This window comes from Ahaetulla prasina, chromosome 2 (genome assembly GCF_028640845.1).
Source record: "Ahaetulla prasina isolate Xishuangbanna chromosome 2, ASM2864084v1, whole genome shotgun sequence".
NCBI lineage: Eukaryota > Metazoa > Chordata > Lepidosauria > Squamata > Colubridae > Ahaetulla > Ahaetulla prasina.
In genome coordinates this window covers 9,092,332-9,111,928 of record NC_080540.1, presented here as the reverse complement: position 1 = coordinate 9,111,928, position 19,597 = coordinate 9,092,332, and positions in this window count along the sequence as shown.

The following is a 19,597-nucleotide window of genomic DNA, read 5'->3' as shown; positions in this document are numbered from 1 at the left end:
TACCGGATTGATTACTTGGATTACTCTAAACGGTCCCAGATATTTTGGACCCAGTTTTTTACTTGGAATCCTGAGTTTTAGGTATTTTATGGACAGGTAAACTCGATTCCCCACCTGGAATGGTTTATGGTCTGCCCTTTTTTCATCTGCCTGCACTTTATATTCCTTTGCATTCCTTTCTATAAGGTTGTCTTTACTTGAGGCCACAGCCGATGGATTTTGTCTGCCCAGCCAGTCGGGGTCTCTGTACTTTGGGGTTCTGGTTCTAGTTCTGGGATCACTGGGAAGTCTCTACCGTACACTACCTGGAATGGAGAAAGGCCTGTGCTACGGTGTAACTTGTTGTTATAGGCCACCTCAGCAAACAGTAAGAGGCTTGACCACTCCAATTGCTGGTATGACACAAAACACTGTAGGTAACATTCCACCATAGCGTTGGCTTTTTCAGCCACTCCATTAGTACTGGGGTGGAACGCTGAACTGAACCCTTGGGTAGAGCCGATTAACCACATGAAATCCTTCCAAAATCAAGCGGTAAACTGCACACCCCTATCCGATATAATGTGTCTTGGTACCCCATGTAGGCAGTAGATGTATTGAAAAAACAATCCCGTTAGTCGCCGCACAGATGGTATGCCCTTGAATGGCACAAAATGAGCTTGTTTCGAGAACAAATCCACCACTGCCCAGATTACCATATGGCCATTACTATTTGGGAGGTCAACTATGAAATCCATAGTGATTTCCTCCCATGGCTTACTTGGGTCAGCTACTGGTTGTAAGAGACCAAGAAGCTTTCCTGTTTGTGGCTTGGCTGATGCACATGTCGGACACCTCTTCACATACTCTTCAATGTCCCCCCTTATCCGAAGCCACCAAAACTGTTGTTGTACCAGATGCAATGTCTTCAGAAAACCGAAATGGCCAACTGACTTGGTATCATGGCATCATTTTAGTACCGCTGTCTTCAGACTGCTAGGGATATACATTTTGTCCCCCTTCCGTACAGTCAGTTGCAATTGCGGCTGATTGTTGGGGGCGAGTCATTGGCCCCGATGGAGAGGCGTTCTCTTGGATGATCAGTTGTCTTTTGAAGAACATCTGGCGACCGTCTCCAGGAGAGCTTTTCATCAGATTCGCCTGATTTGCCAGTTGCGCCCCTTTCTAGACCGGGATTCCTTATGCACAGTCACTCATGCTCTGGTTGTCAGGCCTGGAAACCATATTAAACTTTAGGTTTCCAGACGCTGCCACATTTTTATCTTGAGGGGAGGAGGGGGGGTTGAGGGGTATGGTAACATTCTTCCAGCGGTCAAGGTCGGATGGTGTTCACGTCTGCAGGAAGAGTGGCAAGAAGTTACTCGAATGAACTGGAAGAACGTGGGACCGTGTGATCGTCAGAGGGGTCAGGGGGGTGGGACTATTGGGGTTTGTATAACTGGGGAAACGAATCCGGAACTTCAGTTTTGGGAATTGCACTCATCGTGTGCCAGTCTCCTCATGCTAGTAAAGGACTTTGAGAAAAAGAAAAGATGCCTCCGAGTCTCTTTTACGCAGAAGAGGTATTTCTGGAACCTTGACATTATTCCCAAAACTCTCCGACAGGGGTGTTCAATCACAGCCAAATTCTGGAGAGAATTCCTACGGTCCATTGGGTCGTCTCAAGGACTTAGTTCTGGTTTCCATCCGGAAACTAACGGAGCAGCTGAAAAATTTAATTCCATGGTGGAACAATACATACGTTGTTATGTAAATTACCAACAAGAAAACTGGTCCGACTTGTTACCATTTGCGGAGGTTGCATATAATAATGCAGTACACACCAGCACGGGGTTAACCCCTTTTCAAGTGACCAGCGGCATGGACTTCGTTCCAATGCCTGAACTCCCTGTTCAACCCCCCACTTCAATCTCCCTAACAGACTGGATGAATTCATTAAAAAAAGGTTGGGAAAATACAAAAAAGGCTTTGGCTGTAACAGCTCGAAATTACAAAGCCCAAGCTGACAAACACCGTTCCCTTCAACCCCCTTTTCGCATTGGAGATAAAGTCTTTTTGTCTACTAAGTATCTAAGATTACGAATACCCAGCAGGAAATTCGGTCCAAAATTTTTGGGTCCTTTCCCCATTGTAAAAATTATTAATCCCATAACCGTCCAACTCCAACTCCCTCGCATGTTGGGATTTAATCCACCCGGTATTCCATACCAGCTTACTCAAACCTGCTAGCCAATCCCGCTAAGGCCTCTCCTACCGCTCCCCACCCCTTGATAATCCAAGGTGAAACCCACTATGAAATCAAGAAGATTCTTGACACTAGACTCTACCGAGGTCAATTACAATACTTAGTCCACTGGAAGGGATACCGATTATCTGAATCTACTTGGATCAAAAGTTGGAAAGTGAATGCGGACAATTTAGTTAAACAATTTCACGACACTTTCCTGACAAACCTAAGAAACCTCTTGGAGGGGAGGGGGTAGAAGGAATTATGCACCGTTGGCACTTTATCGACTCTTTGTTTTTCTTTCCTAGGATATAGTTTCTTTTCCAAGAGGGGACGCCTGTCAGGCCTGGAAACCATATTAAATTTTAGGTTTCCAGACGCTGCCACATTTTTATCTTGAGGGGTGGGGGGGGGGTTGAGGGGTAAGGTAACATTCTTCCAGCGGTCAAGGTCGGATGGTGTTCACGTCTGCAGGAAGAGTGGCAAGAAGTTACTCGAATGAACTGGAAGAACGTGGGACCGTGTGATCGTCAGAGGGGTCAGGGGGGTGGGACTATTGGGGTTTGTATAACTGGGGAAACGAATCCGGAACTTCAGTTTTGGGAATTGCACTCATCGTGTGCCAGTCTCCTCATGCTAGTAAAGGACTTTGAGAAAAAGAAAAGATGCCTCCGAGTCTCTTTTACGCAGAAGAGGTATTTCTGGAACCTTGACATTGGTTACTTCTCGCCTGGACTATTGCAATGCTCTCTACATGGGGCTCCCCTTGAAGAGCACCCGGAGGCTCCAGTTAGTCCAGAATGCAGCTGCACGGGTGATAGAGGGAGCGGTTCGGAGCTCCCATATAACACCTATCCTGCGCAGACTGCACTGGCTACCTGTTTTCTTCCAGGTGTGCTTCAAGGTGTTGGTTACCACCTTTAAAGCACTCCATGGCTTAGGACCGGGTTATTTACGGGACCGCCTACTGCCATCTTGTACCTCCCATCGACCTGTGCACTCTCACAGAGAGGGAGTCCGTAGGGTGCCGTCAGCCAAGCAATGTCGGCTGCCGGCCCCCAGGGGAAGGGCCTTCTCTGTGGGGGCTCCCACCCTGTGGAACGAACTTCCCCCTGGACTTCAACAGCTACCTGACCTTCGGACCTTTCGCTGCGAACTTAAGACATATCTATTCTCTCACGCTGGACTGGCTTGAATTTTAATTTTTTAGATGATTTTATGGGCTTTAAATTTTAATCAGTTTTATAGGGTTTGAAAGTATTTTAAAATTTCGGCCAAATTTAATAAGTTTTTTAATTATTGTTTTTAGTAATATTGTATGTGTCTTGACTGTTATTTTATCTGGCTGTTAACTGCCCTGAGTCCTTCGGGAGAAGGGCGGTATACAAATGAAAATATTATTATTATTATTCATGCTTAGCCTTCCCTGTGACTCATCAAGGACTGGTTATCTAGTAACCAAGGGTCTGTCAGTAAAGCCAACCTTAGCTCATTTTGAAATGGATTGCTTGGTGTGGTACCAGTTATCACGCATTCTACTGCCTGACTGGGCACTATAAGTGGTTCCACTACCTCCTCCCTCTTGCTATTATATTGGGGTATACAGGACAAAGTGTCAGCTAGGAAGTTTTTCCCAGCCAGAACATACTTTAGGTGGAACGAGAATCTTTGGAAATATTGTGCCCACCTTACTTGTTTTGGAGACAACTTCCTCGGTGTTTGGAGAGCTTCCAGATTCTTATGATTCGTCCACACCTCAAATGGATGTGGAGCTCCCTCAAGAAGATGTCGCCAAGTCAGGAGTGTCCATCTCACTGCAAACGCCTTCTTCTCCCAAATTGCCCAACCACGTTCGGTTGGTGTCAGTTTTTGGGAAGTGTAGGCACAGGGCTGCAATTGGCCCTGCTTGTTATTTTGCAACAGCACGGCCCCTACGGTCACATTGCTGGCATTTACTTGTACTACAAAGGTTTGTGTTGGGTCGGGATGTTTGAGAACTGGTTCATGTGCAAAAAGCCTTTTGAGTTCCTCAAACGCCTTTTGACACTCAGTCGTCCACTTTAAAGGGTGTCCTGGTTTTGGTTTTGTTATGGCGGGTTTAGTCCATAACAAGTCTGTCAAAGGCAATGCCACATGAGCAAAGGAGGGAACGAACTGTTGGTAGAAATGAATGACTACAGACCAGTTGCTTTAACATCTGTAGTCATGAAAACCTTTGAAAGGCTAGTGCTTTCCTACTTGAAAACCATCACGGATCCGCTGTTAGACCCCTTGCAATTTGCATACCGAGCAAATAGATCAACAGATGATGCTGTTAATATAACTCTGCACTACATCCTACAACATCTTGAGTCTCCAAAGACCTATGCAAGGGTCCTCTTTGTAGACTTTAGTTCAGCATTCAATACCATCATTCCAGACATTCTTCTAACTAAGCTAAACCAGCTACAGGTACCGGAACAGACTTGTAAGTGGATCACAATTCACTTCACATTCCTAACAAACAGGAAGCAGCAGGTGAAGCTAAGCAAGATCACATCAAACCCCTGTACAATTAGCACAGGGGCCCCCCAAGGCTGTGTGCTCTCCCCACTTCTCTCTGTATACCAATGACTGCATCTCCAACGATCCATCTGTTAAGCTACTGAAGTTCGCAGATGACACAACAGTGATTGGTCTCATTCGAGACAATGACGAATCCGCATATAGACGAGAGGTCGAACGACTAGCCTTGTGGTGCAACCAAAACAATCTGGAACTGAACACACTCAAAACCATAGAAATGGTGGTAGACTTTAGGAAAAACCCTTCCATACTTCCACCTCTCACAATACTAGACAACTGTTCTGTTTCCCTCCCCCAATACTCCCAACGAAGAGTCAGTGAAAGGCCTTCTCTTCTACTTTATTTACATAGATAAATGTCCTGGCAATGTCTACCCACGCACCTGCCAAGTCTCTGGAGATAACGAGGAAATTATAGATAAGGCCAGAATTACTCACAAATATATTCTTCCCTCCATTGATACAGTTTGCCCGCGCAAATTCATTGCTTTGTCCAAAACAAAAAACCAGGAAGTCCCGCCTCCTATTTATAGTTTCTGCAGATGTCACTGCATGACCATCATTCTTTGGCTTTGTCCCAATGCTTCCTCTGCTGCGCGCGCCGGTCACGTCTGCGCAGTCTTGCATCACTCCAAAACTGTTCTTGGGGCGTTGCCAAATCAGAAGAAGGCTCGGGAGAATCAGGCCCCTCCTCCTCCCTTTGAGTGGGTGCCAGGGAGGGAGAGGGCCCAAAAGAAGCAGGGCTTGCCAGGTCTTGTCCCTCACTTTCTGAATCATCCGAGTCCAGGAGTCCGGGTCCAGGAACTTGGGTCACAACAACAACACAGTATCAACAGTAGAAACCTTTAAATTTCTAGGTTCTATCATATCGCAAGATCTAAAATGGACAGCTAACATCAAAAACATCATCAAAAAAGGATAACAAAGAATGTTCTTTCTGCGCCAACTCAGTAAGCTCAAACTGCCCAAGGAGCTGCTGATTCAGTTCTACAGAGGAATTATTGAGTCTGTCATTTGCACCTCTATAATTGTCTGGTTCGGTTCTGCAACCCAACAAGAAAGACACAGACTTCAGAGGATAATTAGAACTGCAGAAAAAATAATTGCTACCAACCTGCCTTCCATTGAGGACCTGTATACTGCACGAATCAAGAAGAGGGCCGTGAAAATATTTACAGATCCCTCACATCCAGGACATAAACTGTTTCAACTCCTACCCTCAAAACGATGCTATAGAGTACTGCACAACAGAACAACTAAACACAAGAACAGTTTTTTCCCGAAGGCCATCACTCTGCTAAACAAATAATTCCCTCAACACTGTCAAACTATTTACTAAATCTGCACTACTATTAATCTTCTCATCGTTCCCATCACCAATCTCTTTCCACTTATGACTGTATGACTGTAACTTTGTTGCTGGCAATCCTTATGATTTATATTGATATATTGACCATCAATTGTGTTGTAAATGTTGTACCTTGATGAATGTATCTTTTCTTTTATGTACACTGAGAGCATCTGCACCAAGACAAATTCCTTGTGTGTCCAATCACACTTGGCCAATAAAAAATTCTATTCTATTCTATTCTATTCTATTCTATTCTATTCTATTCTATTCTATTCTATTCTATTCTATTCTAGAAATTGGCAAACCCAAGGAAGCTCTGTAACTGTTTTCTGGTCCTCGGAGCTTGCCATTCTAACACCGCCTGCACTTTTCTAGGATCCATTTCCACCCCTTTTCCTGATATTCGATATCTTAGATAATCTAAGCTCATTTGGTGAAATTCGCATTTCGATAGCTTTACGAACAATTTGGTTGCTAACAACTTCTCAATACTTTACGAACCAATATGATGTGTTCTTCCATCGTCTTGGTATATATTAAAATGTGGTTCAGGTACATGAGAACTCCCCGGTATAGGTGTTCATGCAGGACTTCATTAATCAACTGCATGAACACAGCGGGGGACCCTTGTAATCCGAACAGCATGACCTGGAACTGGTAACTCTCCAAGGGACAATTGAACATAGTTTTCCACTCATCTCCTGACTGGATCCTCACCCTATAATACGCTTCACGTAGGTCAAGTTTGGTGAATATGCGGCCAGTGGCTAAAATAGCCAATAAGTCTTTCATTAATGGTAGCGGGTACAGATGCTCCATGCACATTCCGTTAAGTCCACGGAAATCAACGCACAAGCATAATCTCCCATCTTTTTTCTCTCTAAAGAGGACTGGTGCTGCCATCCAAGATCTACTGTGCTTATTGAAACCCCTGGCTAGGTTTTTATCTAGCTTTTTATCGAAAAGCTATGGTCTCAATTCCTCAAGTTCTTTAGGTGTCATGGAGTACATGCGGGGTTTTGGAAGTTTGGCCCCTGGATCAACTCTATAGCAGAATCAGTTGATTGATGAGGAGTAACACCTCACACTCTTCCTCACTGAACACTGCAGCCAGATCTCCATATAGAGATTGGACTGGTCTAACATCGGTTCTATTCCCGTTCCCCCTCTTATCTGGTCAGTTGTAGGCGGCTCTGGACCAATTGGCAACCACAATTTCCAGAATCCACCTTCCCACCAGATAGTGGGCTCCCATTTGTCAAGCCATGCTAACCCCAGAATAATGGGTTCAATCATCTTTTCAACTATGATGTATCGGATACTATCCTTTATGGTCCCCTATTTCTAACCAAACCAGTTCTGTCAAATGGGTAGCCAGTACTCCCCCCGACAGAGGGAGTCCAATTGTTCAAATTTTACAGGGGTTCTCAACCAGATGGTGTGTAGGCTTAATTCAGTCACCACAGCCCGGTGTATTAAGCAACGTGTGCATCCTGAATCTACCAGAGCCCCGTATTTTACTCCTTTAGACATCTGAGGATTCTGGACTATGACAGGGATCACGATTGGGACTTGACACTCCCTACTGCACATTGGTCTCCTCCCCATCAATCACAGGAAAAAGAAGCATGGAGGGTGGTGATGAATGAATGTGGGTAGTCCTTGCTTAGTGACCACAACTGTGATGGGGAATTCTGGCAAATCACTTTATTACAACATTTGAAGCCTAAAAATGGAAGACAAATAGGTGAAAGAGACAATAATAGTATGGGCAAAAACATTTGGATATAATATAGAACTAGATAACTGGCAAAAACTTTGGGAAAGAAACTACAAATTGATGATGGCAACCACTTATAAAGAAAACTTGTATAAAATCTCGCCGGTGGCACCACCCACCACCAGCGTGACTAGCAAAAATGTTTAAAAATATGTCTATCAAATGTTGGAAATGTAATCAAAAACTGGGCACATATTATCACCTGTGGTGGATGTGCCCAAAAGCAAACAACTTTTGGACAAAAGTGCATACTTGGTTAGAAAAAAGGAATATAGATTTTAAGCCTGAACTATTTTTGTTAGGCATAATACCAGAAAAATATGATAAAAAATATGATTTGATATGGCATGATTTTACAGCAGCAAGAATTGCACAATATTGGAAAACCGAGGAAACAACTAAGGAAGAAGACATAATTAAAAAAAATATTGGACTGTGCAGAAATGGACAGAGCAACACTGAAGATAAAAGAAAAAGAAGACACAGAATATTTTCGAATTTGGGACTTGTTTTATCAATGGATGGATAAAAGAGCTGGAAATTAGGAAATTAGTAAGTATTATTATGTAAACAACTTGACTGAGACAGTATGCTGTTCATTAAGCACGCGCGCACACACACACACACACACACACACACACACACACACATATTCGGCCAAAAAGGTTTCAAACTGAGTGGCTGTGAATTGGGGCACATTATCGGAAACTGCAGGCCATGTGTGGCAAACAGCCTCTGTAATACCCTGGTAACTGCTTTGGCCATTGTACTGGACATGTTAACTATCTCTAACCATTTGGAATATGTATCCACTATTATTAAGAATGTTCGCCTCTGTACCAGCCCTTCAAAATCAAGATGCACCTGTGACCAAGGTCCTTTAGGTTTCTCCCATTCATGTGCCGGGACAATGGATGGTGCCAGTCTGGACTCCTGACAAGGTGTGCACGTGGCAACCCATTCTGTTATGTCTGTGTCACCAAACATAGCTTCTGGGTAATGCCTGCATTCTTACAATGCCACGGTGCCCCCCATGTAATGTTTCTAATATTGATTCTCTTAATGTTTGTGGTACTACAACTCTATTCCCCCACAACAGACATCCGTTTTGCAATGACAGCTCATGTTGGGGTTAGGGTTAAAGGGTTTCCATTAGCTCCCCCACTGGTCCCTCAGGCATCCCCTCCACACCCAGTTTAAAAACTTGTGACAAATTTTGTCCTTTGATGATTGTTTTGGAATCTTGGTTGTTGTGATAGGCCCTGATGCAATGTCCTCAATGATGAGTACTGGTGTCGCTGGAGCAGGGTCCTGGATGACTTCAGGTAGAGGCTGAGGGCATCGGCATGGCCGATGGCTTTGCCCAGCCGATGGATTAGCCAGTAGTTATAAGCTGTTAGGAAAATAGCCCATCTTGTCATCTGCAGTGATAATATATTTGGAGAGGTGCAGTCCCCCGCAATGATGCCTAGAAGTGATCTGTGACTAATTCAAAGTCCTGTCCATATAAGTATTCATGACCCCCCGCTACTGCAGCCAGTGCTTCCTTGTCCAGCTGACTGTAGTTTCTCTCAGCTGCTGCCAGAGTTTTTGAATAAAATGCAATGGGAGCCTCGGTCCCATTTGGCAGCTGCTGGCTTAGAACAGCTCCAATGACAAATGGGGAGGCATCACAAGTCAGAATAAGGGGCAGTGTCTCATTATATCGAATTAGAATGCTTTTAGACGACAAGAGTCTTTTAACTGCTTCAAGGTCAGAGGCTTCTTTTTGTCCCCAGATCCATTTCGCCTTCTTATCTAGCAGTCGGTGTAGTGGTTCAGCAACTGTCACCTTCTGTGGCAGAAAAATGCTATAAAAGTTTAGGAGGCCAAGGAATGCCTGTAATTCAGTTTAGTTCTTTGGTGTAGGGGCTTCCTTAATAGCTTTGATTTTGCTACCGGTGGGGTGTATTCCCGAGCCATCAATTAAATATCCCAGGAATTCAACCTTTGGTACTGCAAATTGGCATTTGACCTTTTTTTTTTACTTTAAGCCCAGCTTCTTGAAATCGACTCAAAACTACTCTTAGTCTCTGTGTTAGTTCTTCTTTGTTCTTCGTGGACACAAGGACATCGTCAAAGTATGGCACCACACAGAATGCCCTGTAAGAGAACAAAGGGAGCCCTTCGCGGCTTTATTTTAAGGGGGGTGACTTTGAGAACTGGGGTGAATGAAATAGGGGTTTCCCTATACTTGCCTAAAGTCCCATCGAATACTATGTTTCCCCGAAAATAGGACATGTCCTGAAAATAAGGCAAAGCCTGTTTTTGGGGTGGGCCTACATATATGCCCTCCCCCGAAAATAAGCCCCCTCACACACACACACAGAGATCCCTCACCACCCAATCCTCCCAAGGTAGCCACATCCCTGCAAACTCCTGCACCCCCCGCCCCTTTCGCTGTCCGCGGCACTGACCGTAGACCTTGAGCGGCTGCTCCTGTGCCATGGTATCAGTCTGCCTGCTCTCGCCCCCACTCCCAGGCACCGAGTCTGCATAACCTGTACTACTGAGTGCCCGCCACAGCAGCCACAGCGCATCACTGCCCCGGGGCTTGGATGTCTGGTGGCTTGGAAACCTTTCCCTCGGGAGAAGAGGGAAAGGTGAGCAATTGGGCGGAGGTAGAGCTCCCCAAAAAGCCCCAGGAACAATTCTGGGGCTAGAAGGGTGAGAGCTCCCTGGAAAGCCCAACAGTGCTCCGGATCCGGGACATTTCTGCTTTTAAGCAGAACAAAACACCACAACCACCTCTGCTTCAAGATGAAGATTTAATTTGATAAAGCAGACAGAGCAATGACAGGAGCGCTGGCAATGGCAAGTACCAGACCTCAACTCCGTTCCTGGACTGTATTTAAGAAGAACAAAGAAAATGGCACCTGCACTTAAAAGGGTGTGAAAGTGAAACTTAAGGAAGTCTTTGTTAACATTGTTGCGCTCTCAGTCTTCTTTAAATTTGCCGGATTTTACATTTACATGAAGAGATTGTAAAGTGAAAAGTGAAAGGACTATAGAATTGATTTACCTAACCCAAATACAGAGTTTATGAAAAGATTTGAAGATTTATTGAACTTATTGAGATGGTTGTAAGGTATAAAATTAAAGTGAAAAATGGCTTCTAAGCAAACAAAGCTTGGTGTTATTAAGGATGTTGGGATTTTGCCAGTTCAAATGCAAAAGCTACAAGAAGATTTGAAGGAATTTTTAAAAGGTCTTTTAGAAGAAGCTCTAGACTTTCAAACCTCTGTTATAGATCAAAAATTTATGGAGCTTGAAGAGGAAATATCTCAAATAAAAGACATTATTGAAACTAGGAATAAGGATATAAGGGAAGATGTGGTGGCAGTATTTCAAAGATTGTTTGATTTCACGGTTCAGTTAGATGGAAGAGTGGAAGAAATTAATCAAGCTAATGTGAATTTGGAAAATAAAATAGAGGAGGTCCAGACAAAGATGAACAGGGCAGACGAAGAGTTGGTTTTGCTGCAATATGGATCGATGGAGTTTGCCCTGAGAGTGAGAGGTCTCAAAGAAAATAAGCGCAAGAATCTAAAAGATATTTTTGCAGATGCTTTTGCACATATATTTGGAGAACAACCAGCAGAATTTGTAACTCAAATTGAAAAAATTTATCGTGTTAATTCCTGGGTTGCCAGACAGAGACAGTTACCAAGAGATGTTGTTATCTATTTTACAACTAGGAGGATTCGGAATGAAATTTTACAAGTTGCTTATAAAAATAAAATTCAAATATCAGGACAAGAGATATTAGTGTTCAAAGAAATTCCTCCTAAAATGTTAAGATCTAGAAAGGAGTTTACTTTCTTGGTGGATGAACTTAGAAATCGTCAGATGAAGTATAGATGGGATGTTCCAGCTGGACCAAAACTAAATTATAAAGGAGGAAAATATCGTCTTAACACAGTTTTTAAAGCAAGAGATTTTTATACTAATGTATTAAAGGCTGGAAGTCCACCAATGCTAGAAGTTAAGATGGGAAACGAAGTAGAGATTGGAAAAACGTGGGAGAAGGAAGTAAAGCACACACAATTAGTTGGGAGGGCAATTGCTGAAGAAGAAACACTGGAAAAAGTAGGGGATTTAAATGAGCAAAGATTGATTCGAATAGATATTAAACGAAAAGAATAAAGAGTAAAGAAGCAGCAATATCAAGCGAAAAGAGTTTCTTTTTATGGGAAAGGGTAAATCATAACTGAAATTTTTGAATATATTTAAAAAGTATTGTATATGTGTTTAAATTTTGAAGAAGTATTTGTAGTAATGTTATTTGATTTGGGAATATAAGGTGATAAAAATAGAATAAGGAATGGAATTAGTTAAGTTTTATAAAATGTTTTATAGATGATCTGGAATTTAAATGCAATGTTATTTGATTATATATGGTGGATTTGTTAAAAACTAAGTTATGCTGGACAAAAAATGATTAGGGGTTATATAAGGTGTCGATAAAAATAGAATAAGAAATGGAACTAGTTAAAGACTGTATGATAAAAGGGGAAATTGGGCTAAATGTTAAATTTATATAAGTTAAAAATTTAAGAGGAAAATTTTGTAAAATGTCTTAGAGATGATATCTAGATTCTAAATACTGGCATGTATGTATTTGAAACTATAATTTAAATGTTGGAGATCTGGTTGGGCTGATACTATGTATTATTACATATGATGGATATATAAATTTGGTGGATTATACAAAATATTTTGAAGAAGATAATGTTTAAGGGCATAAATTGATTTTAAATTAAATATTAGTAGCTAGATTACCGGCAGCGTAATATTAGAAGATGGAACATTTGCCTATCATTGAAGACTGGATGCTAAAAGCAGTGAACTTACTGGAGAAGGCGGAAAGACAAAATTAGTGGACCAGAGGAATGATGTCGATATAATTTACTTGGACTTCAGTAAAGCATTTGATAAAGTAGACCATAACCTACTAGTAGATAAAGTAGAAAAATGTGGGTTAGACAGCACCACCACCAGATGGATTCGTAACTGGCTGACCAACTGTACTCAATGTGTAGTCCTCAATGGAACTACATCCACATGGAGGGAAGTATGCAATGGAGTACCCCAAGGCTCTGTTTTAGGCCCAGTACTCTTCAACATCTTCATCAATGACTTGGACGAGGGGATAGATGCGGAACTCATCAAATTTGCAGATGACACCAAGCTGGCAGGAATAGCCAACACTCCAGAAGATAGGCTCAAGATATAGAAAGATCCGAGGCTCCAGTGACGTCACCCTCCTGCTGGGTGCTCTAACAGAGCACTCCGTGTTAGAAGATTGTAAAAGTCAGTGAAACAGAAAAAAAATCACTGTTCACTGAGCTTAGCATAACCTCTGGGTGAAAGAGGTTATCAGAGTTGTGGGAAAGTGGCAGGTCTGACAGGGGGTTTGCTCTCAAGAGCGAATTTTCCTGGATTTATGACCCCACCGAATTCCACTCCCTCCAACTTCAGCACGCTCCTGTTTTTATCAGGAAAAAGGAGTGGGAATGTCGCTTCTGCTCTAAAGGACTTATTAAATTGATTGATATTCTAAGCAGACGGGAATTTCACAAGCGTTCGATCTTTGATGTAGAATCAGCACGGCAAGTACCGACTCCCTTTTTGAAACTTGAAACCTTTCTTTGTCTTTGATTAATTGACTTTTAAAATGGCGTCTGAAAGTGAAAGTAAAAATTTTTAGTACGATGAAGCAGCGTTATTTGTGGATTGTTACAAACGGAGTTTTTTTATACTGAAAGGAGGGAAGGAGAGTTATTAAGTTTGAATTCCTGATTCTTTTGAAGACAGAATGGCAGCTAAACCTTTAAAGCCTTCTGGAAGAAGGGGATCTGAACCAAGTCTTGAGGAAATATTGAAAGAACAATTAAAACTTTCTGAAGATAGGCAAAAAGAGATGATGGAGAATTTTAATGCAAAAATAAGAGAAGATATTCTTATGGCAGTTCAAGGACTGAGTAAAAAAATTGAAGGATTGGAAGTGGAAATGCAACAGATCTCTCAGTCAAATAAGCATTTAGAAGACAAAATGAAAGGTGTTCAGAAAAAAGTGGATCAAAATGAAGATCAGGTTGTGATATTACAATATAAACTTATGGAAGGAGCTCTTAGAATTTGTGGTATGCAAGAAGAGCGAGGAGAAGACTTAAGAAAAATTATATCAGAAGCATTGGCTGAATTTATTGAAGTGGACCCCAAGAGGTAGCTTACCAAATTGATAAAATATATAGAGTTAATTCCTGGATTGCAAGACAGAGAAAGCTTCCTCGGGACATTGTGGTTTATTTTGTGAAAAGGACTATGAGAAATCAAATTCTGCAAGTTTCATATCAGACAACTTTAAAAATTGGAGAACAGGAGTTGAAGGTGTTGAAAGAGATTCCTTCAAAGATGTTAAGAGACAGGAAGGAATTTGCTTTTTTTTTACACAAGAACTTAAAAAACATCAGATTCAATTCAGATGGGAGGTGCCAGTTGGACTGACACTATTCTATCAAGGAAGGAGATATAGAATTGACACTGTTTTAAAGGCAAAGGATTTTCTTTCTACAGTTTTGAAAGTCGAAATAGAAGTGATAGAAAAACTTCAAGAGACCCAAGAAGGCGTGGTGATCCAAGAGCCTTTATTGCTGCCAGTATTAGAGGAACCACAAGAGCAAAGGGTGACAAGAGGAGCCCTTAAGCGTAAAGAAGAGCAACAGTCTCAAAGTAAAAGTCAGGATCCCATTATGGAAGCTGTGGGAGGAGCTAGACGGAAGATACCGGAGGAGGAGCTTTCGTTGTCTGCTTCAAAGCTTCAGGAGGCCAGTAATGGCAAATAGAATCTTGTCATGGAATGTTAATGGCTTGAATTCAGTTCAGAAAAGAAGAAAAATATTTCACTACTTGAAACAATTTAAAAATGATGTGATTTGTTTGCAAGAGACACATATAAAATTATCAGACCAAAAATATTTAATTAATTCAAAATTGGGTAACCATTTTGTTGCATCAGCTTTGGAAAAGAAGCATGGAATTGTTGTATATATCAGGAAGGATATACCAGCTAAGTTAATAGAGGCAGATATTCAAGGAAGATTTATTGCTATTGAACTGGTGATAGATGCAAAAGACTTTGTTGATAGGTATTTATGCACCTAATCAGCAACAAGAAAAGTTTTACAAAATGTTACATGAGAGGTTGACCTCTGGGATTATAGTTCTTTATTTTATTAGGAGACTGGAATGGAGTAATTGATACAAGAAGGATAAGAGAACCTCCTCCAAGAAGATACCTATACATGCAAAATTACCAAAATCCTTTTTGAAATGATGGAAGACTTTGAGTTTAGAGATATATGGAGGTTACGGAATCCAGATGAGAGAGATTTTACTTTTTTCTGATAGGCATCAATCTTTTTCACGCATTGATTTTATTTTAATTTCTAATGACTTGCTTTCTAGGGTGAAGAAAACGAAGATATTTCCGAGGTGTTTAACTGACCATAGCCCAGTATGGATGGAATTATTACAAGGGAAAAAAGGTGGTAGAACATGGAGGTTGAATGAAAATCTGTTTAGATATGAGGATAATGTAACTTATTGTAAGAAACAGTTAAAAGAATTTTTTGATTTTAATATGTACAAAGGGACACCTATAGGAACTGTGTGGGAGGCGAGCAAAGCGGTTATTAGAGGATATTGATTTACTTGGACAATAGGCAAAGGAATAATAAACAAAGGCAGCGAGATATTTGGAAGAAGAAATTCAAAGGAAGCAACAGTTATTAATTCAAAACCCACAAGATCATAAACTTAAAGAGGCTATAAAAATATTACAGAGTCAATTTAATATGTTAATGGCAGACCAGGTGGCAACGAATATACAATATGCTAAACATAATACCTTTTGTAATGCAAATAAACCTGGGAGATGGTTGGCATATAATTTAAGGAAGAAACAGAAAGCACGTGTCATACAAAAAATAGAATATAAAGGTAAAGAGATATACCAACAGGATAAAATTAAAAGGCATTCTCAGAATTTTATACTGCACTATATGCAAAAGACAAAATATTGAATAGGGACATTTATGATTATTTGAAAGATTATAAGGTTAATATTCTAACATTAGAACAGAGGAGGAGCTGAACGGCCGATAGCTACTGGAGAAATAGTGGAGGCAATTAAACAATTAAAATGGGAAAACCCTGGTACAGATGGTCTTACAGCAACTTATTATAAAAAACACAGGATGAAATATTAGGCCCACTTAAAGAATTATTTAATCAGATACAATTAGGGTGGAATACCCCCGTCATGGAAAACATCTTTTATTTCACTGATACCAAAAGAGGAGCAAGACTGCTCTAAACCTGGTAACTATAGGCCGATTTCACTTTTAAATAATGATTATAAGATTTTTGTAAAAATAATAGCAAATAGATTAATGTTAGTTTTACAACAAAGAATTCATACTGATCAATCTGGTTTTATAAAAGGGAGGCAGATGAGGAATAATGTTAGACAGATTATTAATATATTGGAATATTTGGAAAAGAAGAATACTTCAGCGGCACTTATTTTTTTGGATGCAGAGAAAGCCTTTGATCGATTGCATTGGGATTTTTTATTTAAATTAATAGAGAAAATGCAATTTGGAGACTGTTTTATTAGAATAATTAAAGCGATTTATGGAGAGCAAACAGCACAGATTATAGTAAATGGTAGTTTGACAGAAGTTATTAAGATTGCGAAAGGAACAAGACAGGGATGTCCCTTATCACCATTATTGTTTGTTTTGACTCTGGAACCATTATTAGATAAAATCGAGAATTAATGAAAATAGAGGAATTAAGATTAGACAATATGAGTACAAAGTTAGAGCTTTTGCAGATGATGTAGTGGTTACGTTAATGAATCCTATAAATTCAAGTAGATTTTTGTTGGAAGTAATTGATAAATATGGAAAGGTATCAGGATTTAAAATAAATCAGAATAAAACAAAAGTGATAATTAAAAATATGTCTATACAACAGAAACAAAAACTAGAGGAAATGACAGGATTTGAGGTAGTAAAAAAGGTTAAATATTTAGGGGTCTATATTAGCTCATCGAACAAGAAACTTTATAAGAATAATTATGACTTGCTATGGCAAAAAGTTCAGAATGATATGAGTGGCTGGAAGAAATTGCAGTTATCCCTATTGGGAAGGATTGCGGCTATTAAAATGAATGTGTTACCTAGATTTTTGTTTCTGTTCCAGATGATACCAATAATTAAAAAGGATAAAAATTTGGAAGATTGGCAGATTGGGATTAATAAATTTATATGGCAGGGTAAAAAGGCGAGGTTAAAATGAAAATAATACAGGACTCACGGAAAGAGGTGGTTTAAGAATGCCTAACTTTAAACTATATTATGAAGCAGTAACCCTTTCAGTAATAAGTGACTGGTTTAACTTAACAGAGGAAAGAATTTTGAATATAGAAGGTTATGACTTGTTATATGGATGGCATGCGTACTTATTTTATGGAAAAAAGTGGATAGGGCTTTTAAGAATCATGTGTTGAGAAGTGCTCTTTTTTGGTCTGGAAAAATATTCCTATAAATTACAATACAAGATTCCTATATGGGCGAGCCCTAGACATGCAATAGAGAATATAAATATAGAACAGAAACAGGAAATGATTACATATAAAGAACTTTTGTATGCTGAAGGAGGTAGATTGCAATTAAAATCATTACAGGTATTAAATGAAGAAGGAGGAATTATACTTGGTTTCAATATGGGCAAATAAGTGCTAGATGGAAAGAAGATCAAAAATTGGTATAATGCAAAGGAGGAAAATTTAATAAAGCAAATTAGAAATCAGACCCAGGAGCATATAAAGAGATTGTATAATGTGTTGCTTGAAATAGATTCGGAAAAGGATTTGGTAAAGGATTGTATGATAAAATGGGCACAGAATATTCAGGAACCAATAATGTTGGAAACATGGGAGAAAATTTGGGTTAGAAATGTTAAGTTTACACAAGCACAGCATTTAAGGAAAATTTTTATAAGATGTTTTATAGATGGCATTTAGATCCCAAAAAATTATCATGTATGTATCCTAATATCCAAGCGAAATGTTGGAGGTGTGATTGTGATGATGCTACATATTTTCATATTTGGTGGACTTGCAAGAAAATTAAGGTCTTTTGGATAAGAATTTGGTGGATTATTCAAAATGTACTGAAGAAGAAGATAAAGTTCCTGCCACAATTTTTCCTTTTGGGAATTATAATGGATTGTACAGGGATTGAGACTAAATTGATTTTGAACTTAATAACAGCAGCAAGACTGTTGATTGGACAATACTGGAAGAAAGAAGAGATACCTACAATAGAAGAATGGATATTGAAAGTTATTAATTTGGCTGAGATGGCTAAAATCTCAGCGTTTTTAAAAGACAATACGAGGAAAGATATTTAATTGAATGGAAAAATGGATTGATTATCTACAAAACAGATATCAGATTAAGAAATATCAGATTGCCTTTGAATAATTAGAAAGTTATTTTATGTAATGGGAGGGGTTGGGAGATGTAAAGCGTTGGATGTGGTTGTTAGGATTAATAAGGAAAATTTTTATCTATGTATGGTTTATGTATAACAATACCTTGTGATTGACCGGGAAGCCGGGGGAGGAGGGAAGGGGTTTTGGGAGGGGGGGGAAAGGGGGAAAATGTTTTTGTTTTTTAAAACTCTTTCAATAAAAAAAATAAAAAAAAAAGATATAGAAAGATCCATTTAGATATGAGCCAGCAGTGTGCAGCAGCTGCCAAAAAAGCCAACAAAGTTCTGGGCTGTATAAACAGAGGGATAGAATCGAGATCATGTGAAGTGTTAATACCATTTTATAATGCCTTGGTAAGGCCACACGTGGAATATTGCATTCAGTTTTGGTCGCCACGATGTAAAAAGGATGTTGAGACTCTAGAAAGAGTGCAGAGAAGAGCAACAAAGATGATTAGGGGACTGGAGGCTAAAACATATGAAGAACGACTGCAGGAACTCGGTACGTCTAGTTTAATGAAAGGAAGGATTAGGGGAGACATGATAGCAGTGTTCCAATATTTCAGGGGTTGCCACAAAGAAGAAGGAGTCAAACTATTCTCCAATGCACCTGAGGGTAGAACAAGAAGCAATGGGTGGAAACTAATCAAGGAGAGATGCAACTTAGAACTAAGGAGAAATTTCCTGACAGTTAGAACAATTAATCAGTGGAACAACTTGCCTACAGAAGTTGTGAATGCTCCAACACTGGAAATTTTTAAGAAAATGTTGGATAGCCATTTGTCTGAAATGGTGTAGGGTTTCCTGCCTGGGCAGGGGGTTGGACTAGAAGACCTCCAAGGTTCCTTCCAATTCTGATATTATTATTATTATTATTATTATTATTATTATTATTATTATTATTATTATTATTATTATTATTATTATTATTATTATTATTAAATCTTAGCGTACCAGAAAGACTATCCACAAGAAAGATCTATATTAGAAAGGAGAAGATGGATCAACTATTTTTAAAACAAATATTGGATTAAGAATTATCAAATAGCCTATGAATGAATAGAATGT